We start from the raw sequence: 9706 nt of genomic DNA, 5'->3' as shown, positions 1-9706 counted from the left end.
TGGTTTATGAAGCATACCAGAATCTATTTTCTCATTTTCATGAACTTTCTGTGCCACAGATAAAGCATATGTTCTTTCCATTTTATATATGAAGAGACTGAGACTCCTGGAGGATTGGCGAGCTAGGAGAATCAGGAATTGAGGGCTGGCATTGTGTCCTTCAAGTGGAGGCACTTCTGCTGCTCAGAATCCTGTCATGGAGGCCATCCCTACATCTCCTGGAACTTGTAGCATGCTGTGACACAGGTTGCTTTCACTCAGGATCATGAACCTCCATAACTGGATGGCATAAGTTTCCTTCCTATATTACATCTTGGAGATGACCAAACATCAGATGGATGTCCTTTCTCAGGGGGCAGGGAGATTCTTGAGGTCAAACCCAGTGCCTAGCACATGCAAGTCAAATGCTCCACCACTGAATTACAGCCTTAGGCCCTCAAATTGATGCCCTTAAGGATGATTCTATATGGATAAAACATTTGGATATAGGTAAACTGGCAAACTCAAGCAAGCACCTACTGTAGATGCCTCTGCTCCTGGGCCTTCCAGGGACATTGTCAATTTGATAGGACTTAGACTCACATAGGAGGAAGACCACCAGGCATGTCTCTGAGGGCATTGCCAGAGAGGTCTGATTGAGGTGGAAAGACCCACCCTGAATGTGGACAGCACCATCCCATGAGCTGAGGGTCCTGGACTGAATAAAGAGGGAAAAGTAAGCTGAGCGTTCATCTCTGTTTCTTTACTGTGGACACGATGCGACCTCACACCCCTTCCACCCTGCCTTCCCTATGACGGGCCGTACAACCAAACTGTGAGCCAAGATAAACACTTCCTTCCTTACATAGTTTTTTCCAAGTATTTTATCACAGCAACAAGGAAAGTATCAAATACAGACATTTTCCAAGATCCTGAGTGGATGCCTGAAACAGCAGATAATACTTTGTCCTATATATACTAGTTTTTTCTATAGATACCATACCTATAATAGAATTTAATTAGTAAGAAATTCACAATAATAGAATAGAATAATTACAACAGTATAGGTTAATAAAAAGCTAGGTTAATGTGATCTTTCTCAAAAAATTTTTTTAAATATTTATTATTTTGTGTGTGAGTACTGCTGCATGTAAGTGCACTGTATCATGCAATGCCGGAAGTGGTCAGAAGAGGGCCATCAGACCCCCTGGAATGCGTTACAGATGGGTGTTAGCTGCCATATCAGTGCTGGGAATTGAACCTGGGACCTCTAGAAGAACAACCAGTGCTCTTAACTGCTGAGCCATATCTCTAGTCCCATAATAAAATAATTTATTTTTATTTATTTTTATTTTTTTAGAAGAAGCATTTCATTACAGCTTTAACATAATAACAATTTCCAGAGCAAAGATACATCTCTTTCAAAAGTGGCTATAAAATTTTTAGGTTTGCTGTTGAATTAATACAGTTATACAATATTGAACTCAGTATAAGCCCTGTAAGACAAAATTGGATGAGTTTTTAACTTTTAAAAAAGATCTCCATTTTATTTTAAAATGTACTGTTTATTACAGAAAGACTCATTGTTTTTGCTACTAACACTGAGATGTTGGCACAAGCATCTCTAACCTGTATGTATCTGATTATTACTAGTCATAATCGGTTGCGCTCCGATCCTTGGTGCCTGTGTATGTTTATCACCTCTACTAATTAACATGATGTAAATTTTAATGCTTTAATAATCTTCAACTAGTGCATAGAAATAGGAAGCTTATAAACTACAAGTCTCAGGTCTGGAATTTTCCAGAAGTTCATGATAGAATCAGGACCCCTGGGCTCTGTTCATTTTCCCTACGACCTTCCAAACACCAACTTTTCTTTGACCTCCTGCCCTGGTGACCAACACGTTTCTGATCTCCATCTCAGAGGAGATAGTGGTTTTGCATAGTTGAGACCTTTTTTTTATTGGACTAGTATAGTACCAATCCCAAGTCCAGGGCCATGGACACACAAACTGACTTAGCCAAGATCCTGTGCTCCCCCTTGGGAGCCAGGCATAGCATCACCTTTGCCTAAGCAATACAATTCCGCAAATAGAAAACCCCTGATTTGGGGAGGAGAAAGGGAAATGTTTACTGAGTGTTCTAGTTTGCTTTCAATTGCTATGATGAAACACTTTGACCAAAACCAACTTGGGGAGGAAAGGGTTTATTTGGTTTACATCTCCCAGGTCATTGAGGGAGCCCAAGGAACTCTGGGCAGGAACCTGGAGGCAAGAGCCGAAGCACAGGCCATGGAGGAATGATGCTTACTGGCTTGCTCCCCTGGCCTGTGCTCAAACTGCTTTCTTAAGCAATACAGGCCCACCTGTCCAGGGGTGGCACCACCCACAACGGGCTGGGCCCTCCCACATCACTCAACAATCAAGAAAATACCCCACAGACAGTGTCATAGGCCAGTCCAATGGAGGCAATTTCCCAATTGAGGCCCCCTCTACCCAGGTGTGTCAAGTTAAATAAAGCTATCAAGTACAGTTGACCCCTTGTCAACTTGAAACACAAACATATCACTTTAAACAACCCTTCCATTTCTTATCCCCAAGATCTCATTAATATTACAACATAAAACAGTACAACTTTAAAAGTGCCACAGTCCTTAAAAAAATCCAAACACCTAAACAGTTCAAAGTCTTAACTGTGGGCTCCTGTAAGATCCAAAAAAAGTACTGTCTTATTTCAAAGGGAAGAATCAGGCACATCTAAGCAAAACCTCAGTCCAGCAAAGCAGCTCAAGGCTGGACCTCTGGGATTTACTCACCACCTTCTGTGCTCCAAAGGGTTTCAGCAGCTCCATTTCTCTGGCTCTTCAGTCCACAGCACACTCAGCTCATCTCAAAGGTCCATTCCACACATGGTGGTGCCCTTGGTAGTGTTCCCACTGTCCTGTTATCTCCAAAAAGCTGGGGTCTCCACTGAAACTGAGACTGCACCTTCACCAGTGGGCTCTTCTGGCCTCTCAGGGTGCAATGTCTGAGATTCCATGAACGCTTCAATCCTGGGGTCTCCACTGATACTGAGCTGCACTTTCATCAATGGCCTTTCCTGGCCTCTCAGGCCTCAGCTGTTCTATGATCCCTTCATGCTTTCAACACCAGAACCATGCAGGAGACTGTTACACATTACCAAGTCCTGCTTCCAGCTTGAAATGGAGGCTCAGGCTCCCTCTACACCACAGCTTCTGTGCACTGACCCTGAGGAACTACTTCCCAAAAGATTTTGCCACAGTGATCTGGTCTCTTGTTACTCACAGCTGATTTTTCAGGCCCAGCTAACCAGCAGCAATTGTTCCAGTAAACCAAAGGTTTCACTTCAGTGGTTCTGGTCTCTTCTTAATCACAGCTGATTCTTCAGCCCCCACTGACCAGTACCAGAACCCACAGATTCTCAATTCACAAATCTCACATGAATAGCCCTGATAGTCCCTGCTTCCCTTTGAAGCTTCCCAAGCCAGGCCTCCATCATCTACAATTCTTTCAGCATCACTGTTCCAAGCTCCACAGAAATAAACTCTGAGCATGCAATGGCTTTTTCAGCCCAAAGTTCCAAACACTTCCACAATCCTCCCAAAAACACTGGGTCAGGTCTGGCACAGTAATAACCCACTCCTGGTACCAATTTCTGTTCTATTTTGCTTTCAATTGCTGTGATAAAACACTCTGACCAAAACCAACCTGGGGAAAATAGGATTTAATTTGGCTTACATCTTCCAGGTCACAGCTCATCACTGAAGGAGTTCAAGGTAGGAACTAAGGGCAGGAACCTGGAGGCAGGCACTGAAGCATAGACCATGGAGAGGTGCTGCTTACTGGCTTGTTCACCTGGCCAGTGCTCAGCCTGCTTTCTTATACAACACAGGATTAACTGCCCAGGGTACCACCCACAGTGGGCTGGGCCCTCCCACATCACTCAACAATCAAGAAAATGCCCCACAGACATGTCCACAGTCTAGTCCAAAGGAAGCAATTTCCCAATTGAGGTTCCCTTTACCCAGGTTTGTCAAGTTGACCACTAAAGCTATCTAGCACACTGAGGAAGCATGAATTCTCTCCTCATGTGGGCCTGCTCCTGTATGCCTGGTCCATGGAGTTCTGGGATGAGATGTGCTGAAATCTCCAGGCCTTGGATGTGGTTGCTAGAACACCCAGCTGGGTTCTCCATCCTTGACCATCACACTTGCTATCTCCCTCGCTATCTCGCCCCCACAAAGCACTTGGCTCACACATGCTTCCAGGGGACTCAGGATACATGGGAGGGCAGCAGGCCTGGAAGCTAGTGAGTGTCAGATAAGCTTGTGATATCTACACCTGAGTAATGGGAAGAGATACTTATAGCCCCAAGAGGCTACACTTTGCATTCAAGCCAGAAACAAAGATGACATTCTTTCCAGAAACATGAATGAACAAGGAACTGTGGCACATTCTCTCCTGCTCCTCTTCCCTGTGCGAGCTAGCCAACACTTCTGCTAAAAACAAAGACCTAGATGTCACAGGCAAGACAAGGCACCACAGCGCCTTTGACTCTCAGTCCTTCCTGGCTTGGAAGCCAAAGGCATGGTGTCTTAGTGGGATACGAGCCTACAAGACATGAAGAGGGGAAAAACCTACTTGGACGCAGCTGTGCTAAGAACACTGCATGAAACCTAGACAGTGATGAAACAGAAGTTGCATTATCTGGGTGATTCCACAAAAAATGAAATGGTCTTCTAATTCCACTTTAAACTGATGTTGCACAAGATAAAATGGATGGTAAAATTCATGCTAATGATTTGTCGCTCTCCGCCACTGAAAGCATAACAGGACAAGGAGAGAGCACCCCGCAGGTGAGTGAAGAAGAACATGGCAATGGAGTATCTTGTTCAGTTTTGTGTTTTTGAAACAGGGTTTCATGCATCCCAGGCTGAACTTGAAAACTCTATATAACAGAGGATGACCTCAAATTCCCAGTCTGCCTGCTCTCTCATTTTGTTGTGCTGTTTGCTGTGTGGGTTTTATGTTTTGTTTTGTTTTTCTTGAGATAGGCATCTTGCTAATTTTCCCAGGTTGAGCCTCTTGCCTCAGCCTTCCAAGTAGCTGGAACTACAGGTGTGAGATGCTTACCCAGCCCTTGAGTATCTCCAATGGTCCTTTTTTAAAAAAATTACAGTGTATTTAGTTATTGAGGCGGGGGTGTGTGCCACAGTCCACATGTGGAAGTCAGAGAAAAAGTTGTGGGAGTAGGACTCTCTCCTTCCACTATGTGGGTCCCAGGGATCAAAACTCAGGAGCATGACGCTCGGCAGCAAGCATCTTAACCCAATAAGCCATCTCACCAGCCCTGATGGTCTTTTTTGAAATGGGCTCTGTGTATATATCTTACACAGGCACCTGCAAATTCCAGAGCTGGGGCAAGGTTGTGTACAGACACCTGTCCCAGAAAGCTTTGGGTACACAGACAGCAAGCTTGGGCCTTAGGTCTATTTCAAGGTTCCTGGGGATTTGATTCCTATCTGCCCCCCACACACACACACACACACCCTGCGGTCCCCACATTTGCCTAAGGAAATCCTAAACTCAAAGTCATTTGCCTGACCTCTCTGTAGCTCTCTCTCCAGTAAGACACACCCTATTCTTCAAAAGTCCTTACTGTGGATGTATACCCAGTGCTGGTCCGAATTTCAGGGCTGGGCCTTTTTATTCTATTCCTTGCAGTCATGAACTTCTTTCCTCTCCAGCTCCCAAATGTTCCTTTGACTTCCTGATGAGTTTACATTGATATAGTAAAGTCATTTTCATAATCAGCAACAGGTTTTCTGCAGTTCTCTTGGTCCTCAAAAAAAAAAAGATCCTTCAGAGGGTTGAAAGTAGCTCAGGGGTAGACTGCATGCTTAGCATGTATGAGGCCTTGGGTTTGATCCCTAAGCACTAAGAAAGAAAAAACAGAGAGGAGGTAAAGGGGAGTGGAGGGAAGGGAAGAGAAATATTTCAGTCTTTTGAGGTCTTCCCCCTCTCTGTGTCCAACAGAGAACATCTTCCCTGGGCTTGGCAGTCCTTGTCGCACTTACCAGCCAGCATATGCCTCCTGCTTCCCTACTCTGACTTCCCCTGCCCCTCCACCCTGTAGTCTTCTCCCTAGCAGGACACACCACCTCTCACCCCAATTCTCATTTCTAATCAATGCTCATTACTTCTACTGAAACATAACATGTGGCTCTCAAATTTAGTACTCTTTTTTTGATGGTTTTGTCCAAAACCATGCATCACCCATCCTTTGCCAAACCTCTCTTGAATCTATTTAAATTTGTGTGTTGCCATTGGCAACTTTTTCATCAGTGTGTAGGTGTTTTATGGAACTTTTGCTGATTTCCAATGGCCTACCCTTCTAGTCGATGCAGCGTGCAGAAGGCTAACAGACCATCTAATGACTCTCGGCTTTCCTGGTAGGAAAATTAACTCAGAGAAGTGAGTTTGGTCAGCTACACAGTCAGCACTTCACAGAGGTCCCTGAAGCTCAGCTTGGCACTGTTCCTCTGGTATCAGGTAACCGCTTCAGTGATAAAGTCACCCTTCCACCTCTGAGGCCCCACATCCACAGAGCCAACCAACCAAGGTTTCAAATAACCACAGATAGAAAATATTCAAACTTTGTGTCCGTATACAGGGCTGGCAGGATGACCCAACTGGCAAAGGGGCTTGCTGCCAAGCCCGACGACCTGCGTCCCATCCCCGGGACTCACATGGTGGAAGGAGAGAACTGACTCCCAAAAGTTGTCTTTTGACATCTACACATGTGCTGTGGTACATATGTCCCTTCCCCACATAAGCGAAAATAATAAATGTAATGAAAAAAAGTATAGACTCTTTCTTGTCATTATTCTCTAAACAATGCAATATAATAACTATTTCCATAACAGTTATATTTTATTTAAGCATGATAAAACATCTGGAGATGAATTAAATTATGCAGAACCTGTGAAGGTTAAGGGTAAAGGCCACACCATTTATATATGGGAGTTGAGCATCTCAGATTCTCGTATCCAAAGGAGGTCTTGGGATCAATGCTCCATAGACATCAAGGGATGCAACTATAATATATCAAAATCAGAAACGGTAAACTGATATCTCCTCAGAGTATTCCACCTAGGTTGTCCAGAGGGAGAAGGCAAAAGCAATTAGAGCTCTGCCCGGAGTGGTCCATCCTTGAGTAATTCAGGGTTGAACTGGGACTAACTCAGTGGTAAAGCACTGGCCTAGCTTGAAAAAGGTTCTGTGGTAGATCTCTGGGACCCAAAAGAAAACACCTTAGTTTGGGAGGTGTTTACCTCATCCTCAGGAGTCATCACTGTTCTCTGGCTCGGAACCCTCACGTTACTTCCTTCTCCAATGCCCTAGGAGAGACTGACGTTCAGACAGTGTGAGGGCCAAAGGGGAAAGGAACTTCGGAAGGAAGCTGGAGAAAAACAGACTGGGGAATGGGCAAGGCCAGAGCCAGACAAGAGCCCAAAGGCAGAAGCTAGGCTAGGGACACTCACCCCCAAGCCAGTAAAGGGAAGCAGAGTAAAAAGGATGAGAGACCAACTGACCCATTGGAGGTGGAAATGGAGATGGAGGAGGTGAGGCAGAGGGAGGAAAAAGGGAGGGAAGGAGGAAACAGGAAAGACCAGATGCAATTTGAACTACCACCCTTGAATAAAAGGTTCAGCCTAAATTAAGAGCATTGGTTGCTCTTGCTGAGGACCCAGGTTAGGTTCCCAGCACCCACAAGGTAGCTAAACAAATGAAACTCCAAGGGACCCAACTCCCTCTTCTGGCCTCAGTGAGCATTGTATGTCACGGATGCATTTACATACATGCAGGCAAAACACTCATATATATGAAACAAAAATAAGTCAAGCAAAAAAGTTAAAAGTATGTCTTGATTGTCAGCCTGATGTGGCACACCTGTAATCCCAGTACTGAGATGGCTGGAGGCCAGCTAGGGCTGTAAAGACGGACCTTGTCCTTTAAGATGTACACACACCAAAATAAATAAAAATAAATTAAAAAAAAATAGTTGAATAAAACAAACGGTCTTGGCCAGGCGCTTTAGGGTAGTTTCTGAATCAAAAATCCAATCGCTTGCCAGTCTTTGTGAAAGAAGATAACAACGTACACAACTGTATTCCAAACGAAAGCATTTCCTCCAAAGTAAACTGCCCCTTCCTCACACTTCCAGCTTCTGGCCAGCAGGCATTAAATTACAGGCGCACCTATACGGGCTGAGCCCGGATCCTCCTCTTGAAGAAATCTGAGTCACAAAGCGGGCTAGGTCCCCGCAATCGGACGCAGGGTGGCCCGCCGCTGCGCTGCGCTGGACAAGACAGAAGTCCAGGGGGAAGACCGGCTGCGGCGTGCAGAACGAGGGGGTGGGCGCAGACACAGGAAGGCCCACATGAGAGTCCGCTTTATAGCTCTTTTGAAGTCCCCGGAGCCAACTAGGGAAGGCTGCGAGTGCGCTGATCAAAGGTCCCTCTGTGGGCTGAAATTAACTCGGGGCTGGCTAGCGCGCAGCACCTGCCCTCGAAGAGCCAAGAGCCAAGCATCAGTTCATCCTGCCCTGGGAAGGTGAGCCTTCACAAAACTAACCCCGCGTGCATACCTCTAGAGTCCCCTGGGTTTAAAACTTACTAAGAAGAGAGGAGGGGGTTAGTAGCTGGAGGTTGCAGGCTCAAAGAGCTGACACCTAGAAAAAAAAATAAGATGCTTGGAATAGATGTGTAAGTGTTGATACTTACATGGGGAAGACGCAGAACAGTTTTCTTGGCATGGAGTTGATTGTGTCAGGCGCTGGGTAGTCATGAGGCTTAGGAAACCAGGAGGATGGGTCTGAACCTCCTGCCTGTCTCCCGGAGAAGCAGATGTGGTCAAAAGGAAATGGGGGGAGGGGAGGAGGAAATTTGGTAGACAGCAGGAAATAAATTGAGGTATTTTCAAAACAAAATTTGTACACAACCGTCTGCCAAAGCAACTCCCAAATCTTTACTTCACAGCATAATCTTTTTAAAAAGTTTCATTCCTAGTCGTTTTAGGGAGTGTGTTTTAGGGAGTGTGAGCTTGCACAATCAGCTGGTGAATGAGCGCTTCACAGCCTGTAACCGCAGACAAGTTGACCTCCAGTGAGTCTGCTTCCCGTGCGCACAGTGGAACTAGCACCCGCTCACTCGGGTTGCGAAGATTAGACAGCATGGACAGAATGAGTTCAATAAATGCAGTGTGATAAATAGCAATATAAGGTGTTCAAGAAACATTATACTGTTGCTTTACACACAGATAAACCTATCATATGTTGAAAATATTCTAATTCCAAAATACACTTAATACACCTATCCAGTTTAACTTGGTTTATCTTTTTTGTTAGTTTCTGATTTTTGTCTGTTTACAGTCTGGAAACCGAACCAGGGACTTGCACATGCTAGGTAAGTACTCTGCCAACTGAGCTATATTCCCAGCTCCTTGTTTCATTTTTTTGAGACGAACTTTCACTCTGTAGCCCAGGCACAGAAACCTATGCTATAATAATGCCTTAAATATCTCATACAATTTATTAAATATCTGTATCCAAAGTCACCATCAACACAGTACTATATACCATAGAGTACAGGATTTTGTGACTGAGTGGGAACTGTGGCTCACCAAGGCTGCCTAGAATGATGG

General features: G+C 44.9%; 1 long non-coding RNA gene across 1 annotated transcript; it reads right to left on the bottom strand.

Annotated features, from left to right (window-relative positions):
• Positions 1-5374: 5374 nt before the first annotated feature.
• Positions 5375-9128, bottom strand: LOC115070650. The gene is made up of 3 exons (XR_003849795.1): positions 8788-9128; positions 7336-7411; positions 5375-5834 (listed from the first exon to the last, which is right to left on the bottom strand). It is a non-coding gene; the product is annotated as an uncharacterized LOC115070650 (long non-coding RNA).
• Between the last annotated feature and the right edge of the window lie 578 nt (positions 9129-9706).

Source organism: Nannospalax galili, unplaced genomic scaffold, assembly GCF_000622305.1.
Source record: "Nannospalax galili isolate Female #2095 unplaced genomic scaffold, S.galili_v1.0 scaffold155, whole genome shotgun sequence".
Taxonomy (NCBI): Eukaryota; Metazoa; Chordata; class Mammalia; order Rodentia; family Spalacidae; genus Nannospalax; species Nannospalax galili.
The sequence above is the reverse complement of the archived record's forward strand: the minus strand, read 5'-3'. Positions and strand labels throughout refer to the sequence as shown.